At 41.1% G+C, this 6,604-nt stretch overlaps 1 long non-coding RNA gene across 1 annotated transcript; it reads left to right on the forward strand.

Annotated features, from left to right (window-relative positions):
• Positions 1-1,818: 1,818 nt before the first annotated feature.
• LOC118564321 lies at positions 1,819-3,288 on the forward strand. The gene is made up of 4 exons (XR_004931762.1): positions 1,819-1,975; positions 2,764-2,856; positions 2,966-3,085; positions 3,200-3,288. It is a non-coding gene; the product is annotated as an uncharacterized LOC118564321 (long non-coding RNA).
• Positions 3,289-6,604: the final 3,316 nt, after the last annotated feature.

Here is a 6,604-nt window from a genome sequence, read left to right on the forward strand (position 1 = left end):
TGATCAGTCTTCTCGCAATTGCTGAGAAGCAGGCTGAGGGATGATATGGAGCAGTTTTTAAGTAGAACGCTGGATGCTGATTGGACTTCGTGGAGGTGTGGCCCGGAGCAGATTGGATGTGACAGAAGCGGACCGGCCTCCAATTGGATGGAAGTAAGCAGAGTTTCTTCAGTTGAACTTTCACTTTAGTGAAAGTTCACTTTGTTTAAAATTTTATGGATGCTGCAATCCGTAGTCTTTTTTTTTTTTTTTTTTTGGGGGGGGGGTTCTTTATAAATAGTTGGTTTGCAGATTCCTGATCACTCCAACAACTGGGCTGATGGTCATCATCATCATGCCTCATGTATCTGTTCTGAGCATTCATTCATTTTAGCCGCTCAATGCTCTCTCAGCTTTAAGGTAATCAAACTGCAAATACTGGTGGTGGATTTTAAACTATTCACATGTCTCGCCAGACCCCTTATGTTACACTCTTTCAAATTTGTGTTTTATAATTTATCATTATCACACTCCTGTAACTCCTCTCTCTATATGGTGATATTCCATGCTTCTTTCATCTCATCATTCATCACATCATGTGTACTTTCATTCATATTGTCATTTATATCGCTACTCTATTGTCTGTTTATCCTGCCCTTTATCCTGTCATGCATTCTGTCCTTTATCCCATCACTCATCCTGTTATGTATCCTTTCATGCATCTGTCATGCATTCTTTTATGTATCCGTTATGCATCCTGTCATGCGTCCTGTCATTGTCTTGCATCTCATCATGATCACTTGTTTGTCACGTCTGGTCCTGTGTCTTGTCATGGGTCCTTTCATGCATGCCGTCATGCATCCTGTTATGCATTCTGTCATGCATCCTGTCATTGTCTTGCATCTCGTCATGATCACTCGTTTGTCGCGTCTGGTTCTGCATCTGGTCCTGCTTCTTGTCATGTGTCCTTTCATGCATGCTGTCATGTGTGCTGTCATGCATCATGTTATACATCCTGTCATGCATCCTGTCATTGTCTTGCATCTCATCATGATCACTCGTTTATCTATGTGCATCATCCATGAAGAATCATCCGCAAGAAATCATTTGCGTCAGCAAGAAATTATCATCATCAACATTCCTAAGCACCTTACCATTAACTTCATCATCATCTTCCCATTCATCTTACAGAACTTTGGTAGACCTTTGCAGCACAGGCCCTGTTTTGGTAAGCCTTCACAGCAACGGCCCTCTTTTGGTAAGTATTCACGGCTGCACTTCTCTTCTATTACTTCTCTTCTATTACTGATCTTGCTGTTCCCTGTTCTTAGTTATCAATTCAAGTCTCTGCTTACTAGGCATACAGACGCACTGGCCTCGACCTCTGCAATTTTTTGCAGAGGTCGAGGCCAGTTGTCCAAAAAACATACAACACCTAATTTAACAGTAACACAAAAAAACAAGTAAAAACTTAAATACTTGACATTTACAAAATTGGTAAATGTCAAGATTTCATCTTTGCATATTTTTGTGTCTGCAGAAGGCAGCCATAGTGTAACTCTGAAGCAGGGCCGGCCCGAGGCATAAGCGAACTAAGCAGCCGCTTAGGGCCCCCTGGTGGCCAGGGGGCCCCAAGCAGGGGGGCCCCAAAAACGATTGACCAGGCCCTGGTCAATCTTTTTTTTTTTTTTTTTTTCTACAATTAAATAACTTAAACAAGTGATATAAATGAATAAATGAATGAATATCAATTTATAAATGAACATTTCAAGAAAAAAAATTATGATTCAACTACTCATGCGCATTCACTTCGCGACGGCAGCCGTGATGGTGCTGGCGGCTCGCGGCTCGCGGTACGCGCGCGTGCATTGACAATTCACGCTGGCGCGCACGTCACGTTAATAGGAAAGTCTAAGCCATGTCACAAAAAAGGATGTATCCCTCTGGTGCAGAAAAAAGAAAAGGAAAGAGGAAGAGAAAAAAGAGCAAGATAAAGGTATGTTTGCATGATTATTTACGGACCGATATATTTTGTGCAGCAGCAGCCAGCAGCACAAATTGCGCTCACGTCACTGAAGGTAACAGCTAGCTCGTCCTCATAACTCATGTCGTGATATTTATCAGCCATCCATCACCAGAGCGAAATCCCCACCATTAACAGTGAAATATTACCCGTTATTAATATACATTTATCTAGGTAGGTGTGTATTTCATGTATTGGTACATATCGGCGAGGGAGACTATGTTTCTCGGCTGGCCTGGCCTGGGAACGCCTGCTTGGGATTCCCCCGGAGGAGAGGGACGTCTGGGCTTCACTATTGAAGCTCCTACTCCCGCGACCCGACTCCGTATAGGCGGAAGATAATGGATGGATGGATAGATATCGGTTTAAGTTGGAGAAAACACAGATGCCAGCTTAGCTAGGCTAGCATTGCTGTTTGTGTTGAAGTGAATCTACTACCTTCATAGACAAAACACGTGCAGAGCCAGAGAGCCTCTCTGCTCTAAGATCTTTGGTGGGAGATGGTATTTATCTTTATTAGAAAATACACCAAAAATGAAAATAGACTGCAGTTTTATTAATATGGTGGTGAGTGATGACGCAGTGCTTTCCTCGTATTTAGGCTGCAGTAGATCACCATGTTAAGTTTTCCCCATATGGCAATTATGCCTCATTTGCCAATAAATATGAATTGTTAGGTGTGGAGTTTCTTGTGGTGCAAGATGGGAAAATAAACTCATTCTACTCAATAAACTATGCATTATTCAATGCTATTTTTCCAGGAACACTGTTGAAGTACTTTGGAGAACAACCAACTTTACCTTCCCCTAATGTTTCATCTAGTGTCAGTGCCTCCACAGCTGATGATGCAGCAGGTGAGGGTTTTCTTGATGGCAAATGGTTACATAGCCTGTTAATATGACATGAAACATTTAGCTTTTTATTTATTTCTTTATTTTTTGTTTGTTTGTTTTATCATTGCAGGTTCATCCGCTGCACAAGCGATTAAAAGCGAGGAGCAGTTACATGCGCCTGAAAGCAAGGAGCAGTTACAAGCACCTACATTCACCGATGCGTTGGTTTCAAAATCAGCCAGCATGACAGGTCTGTTAATCCAAAAGTTTGTTTTGTGTTGGCTTTACAATAAAATTTTCTTGCTATGCTATGCTATTGCTATGTTATTTTATTCTTTTTTTATTAAATCTAATGTCCCTACAGGTCCTTCTACATCTGCACCCACTGCTATAGATTTACCATCCACTGCCTCAACAAGCTCCAGCTATCAAGATACATCAACAGCTCCTCCAATTCACCCAGTTGAATGGTCAGCATTCCTCTCAGACTTAGAAAGGACTGAACTGGTAAGAAGAGGGCCAGTGCCAATCAGTGACACCTCTACATTCCCCAAGAAATCAGATGGACGAAGCTTTCACTACCACTATACATACAGACAATTAGTTAATGGGGAAAAAATCAAGCGAAGCTGGCTAATTTATTCAAAGAAAAGTGATGCAGTTTACTGCTGCTGTTGCAAATTATTCTCAAGAAAGTCCACAAAGCTGTCAACAGAGGGACTGCGTGATTGGGTAAATGTAGGTGCTTTGCTGAAACAGCATGAAAATAGTCAAGATCATTGCAATAATATGGTGAAGTGGAAAGACTTTGCCCTCCGTCTTTCTAAGCAGAAGACTATTGATGCAACAGAAATGGCCCTTTTGGATGCAGAAAGAAATCGTTGGAGAGATGTTCTTATCCGTTTGATTAGTATCATTCAGTCTTTGGCAGAGAGAAATCTTGCACTCAGGGGGTCAGTTGATACTTTGCATCAGGCCAACAATGGGAACTTCTTTAAAGAGGTGGAACTGATGGCAAAATTTGACACGGTGTTAAAAGGTCACATCAGACGAATTGATAGTGGAATTCAGAACAACACATACCTGGGTAAGACTATCCAGAATGAGCTGATAGAGTGTGTCAGTGACAAAATAATTGAGGTAATGGTGGCAGAAATCAAGGACTGCAAATATTATTCAATAATTTTAGACTGTACACCTGATGTTAGTCACCATGAACAAATGTCTGTTGTGGTGCGCACAGTCACTCTGGGCACAACACCAGAAATAAAAGAGCACTTTTTAGGATTTCTGATAGCTCCAGAATCCACTGGCCTGGGTTTGTCCAATCTAATCCTTAACAGGCTTGAGGAATTGAACATTATGACGAAAAAAATGACACTTCAAGAGGCTTGAAGTGTCATTTTTTAATGCTATAGTGGATTGTAGCATTCAGTCATTGGAGGATAGATTTACATCTTTAAGTGAGGTTAAAGATAACTTTGGGGTGCTGTTCAATTTTAGGGAGCTTGATCAAAAAGTCAATGTGAGCTTCTTGTGGAAAAACTCTCTTGTGGAGAGGAGGCTGATATTGATGGTAGCGCACTGGCATTAGAGATAGAGAGTCTTCCTGAACTTCCCCAAACTATGAAGACTGCCTTTGAGCTTCTCACATATCTCTCACAAAATGAGATGTTTGAGCTTTACCCAAATCTTTGGGTAGCTCTCAGGATAGCCTGCACTCTGCCTGTGACAGTTGCCTCAGCAGAGAGGAGCTTTTCCAAGCTCAAATTAATAAAATCATATTTGAGATCATCAATGGCCCAGGAAAGACTAAGCGGACTTGCAGTCATTAGTATTAATAACAAAGTTGGCCAAGCACTACCATACAATGATGTCATCAGTGACTGCATCCAGAAAAGCTAGGAAGGAACGATTTTGAGGCATTGCTGTACAATTCATTGTTGAACCCTTGCTATTCTTATGTTTGCTTTCCTTATTTAAGTATCTGTTTTTGTAACATTCCATTTTTGACTATATTATTGTTTGTTTATTTTGGTTTATTTAAAATATTGCACATTTAATGCACATTTTGCAAATAATTTATTTAATATGTTTGTATTCAAAAGGTTTAATAAAAGAAAGTATTGTAAGTATTGTTTATTTATTTATTTTGTATTAATACATTACCATAGTGTATTCATTTATAATATGCTCTATAACATTATAGTGTGACATTTGTGTCAGTAATGTGCTAGTATAGGTGATTCTGCATGGTGGGAGGGGGCCCCCCAAATCAAATTCTGCTTAGGGCCCCCAAGAGGCTCGGGCCGGCTCTGCTCTGAAGTAAACATGTTGGTACATTGTCCATCCATTTTCCGACACGCTTATCCCTCTTGGGGTTACAAGGGGTGTTGGTGCCTATCTCCAGCTTTCAATAGGCGACAGGCAGGTTACACCCTGGACAGGTCACCAGTGGATCACAGGGAAATACAGAGACAGACAGGTCAAACAACCATTCTCACACCTAAGGAGAATTTAAAGAGTCCAGTTAGCCACCTTCATAGAACCCACGCATGCACAGGGAGAACATGCAAACTCCATGCAGAAAGACCCAGGCTCAGACTCCAACCCAGGACCTTCTTTCTGCAAGGCAACAGCATTACCCACTGCACCACTGTGCAGCCCTGGTACTTTGCCATACATGTTTTGGCTGAAAGACAGCAATTTGGGGGTAGGTAATGAATGTGTGAGGCCTGGGATACGTCTTGGCAGGATCTTCACTTGCCATTACCTATGCTCAGGATGATAAAACAGGGCCCCTGTTTTTCCTCAAGTGTGGTTTTGCTCTGTTCTCATCAAAGTGTCTGATGATGTCAGTCAACATGGCTCTGCAAATTCTGGACAGTGGAAGTAAAGGAACTATTTCTCTCCACTTGTGGTTAACATCGACAAGTGCTACATAATGAAATTGGTATGGCAAAAAAATACTTTTTTTCTGCTCGTGGGTGTACAGAAATAAATATCTAACAAAACATGAAGCATTTTTTCTTACTTCAACCTCAAACTCAGATTAAAAACGTGATATCAAAAAATGTCCCACAGCACTGAATTTGATTTTATTCTCGCCAGGTTGTTGCTGTGTTCTGCTGCAGCAGTTAGATCTGTTGGTAATTATAGCTGGCGGGTCAGCTGGCACATACAGCCTGCCACTGAGGTGCTGCCCGACTCAACACACACAATTGGTAAACAAACACTGCAAACGTTGTAGCAGGAGAAATATACATTTTTATTTTTTGCATTAGATTAAAAATAATTTGTCACTTAGATCACGTTTGGATTTTAAAAACAGAAACCTACACTGCATTAATTTCAACATGATAGACGAGAATATTTTTTTTTTTGCTTTCTAGTACTCACCCAGTAGACTCCACTGTTACACCACAATCTGGGAAGTTCTCGATTTCGCTTTCTCTCTCTCCTGCAAATGTGTTACCGACAGCTTCTGAAATCAGACGTTTCTTCATCTTCATCATCTTCCATTAACGTCAGCTGGAAGCTAAGAATGCTCTCTAGAGGTCGCAGATGGTATTTTTCCACTTTATCTATTTCTGATGCAGAATCTGGAGTCAGTCCTTGTAACCATTTACACCCACAGCTGAGAGCTGCAACCCATTCAGCTTGGTCCATCTTCTCCAGCCACTGAAACTCTGTTTCCTTTTCAAAGCAGGATAAGTAGCTGCATAAGTAGCCATCTGCCTTATGGAAACTTACCGGGCTTTCCCCTCAC

The sequence above is a fragment of the Fundulus heteroclitus genome, chromosome 10 (assembly GCF_011125445.2).
Source record: "Fundulus heteroclitus isolate FHET01 chromosome 10, MU-UCD_Fhet_4.1, whole genome shotgun sequence".
NCBI classification, from domain to species: Eukaryota; Metazoa; Chordata; class Actinopteri; order Cyprinodontiformes; family Fundulidae; genus Fundulus; species Fundulus heteroclitus.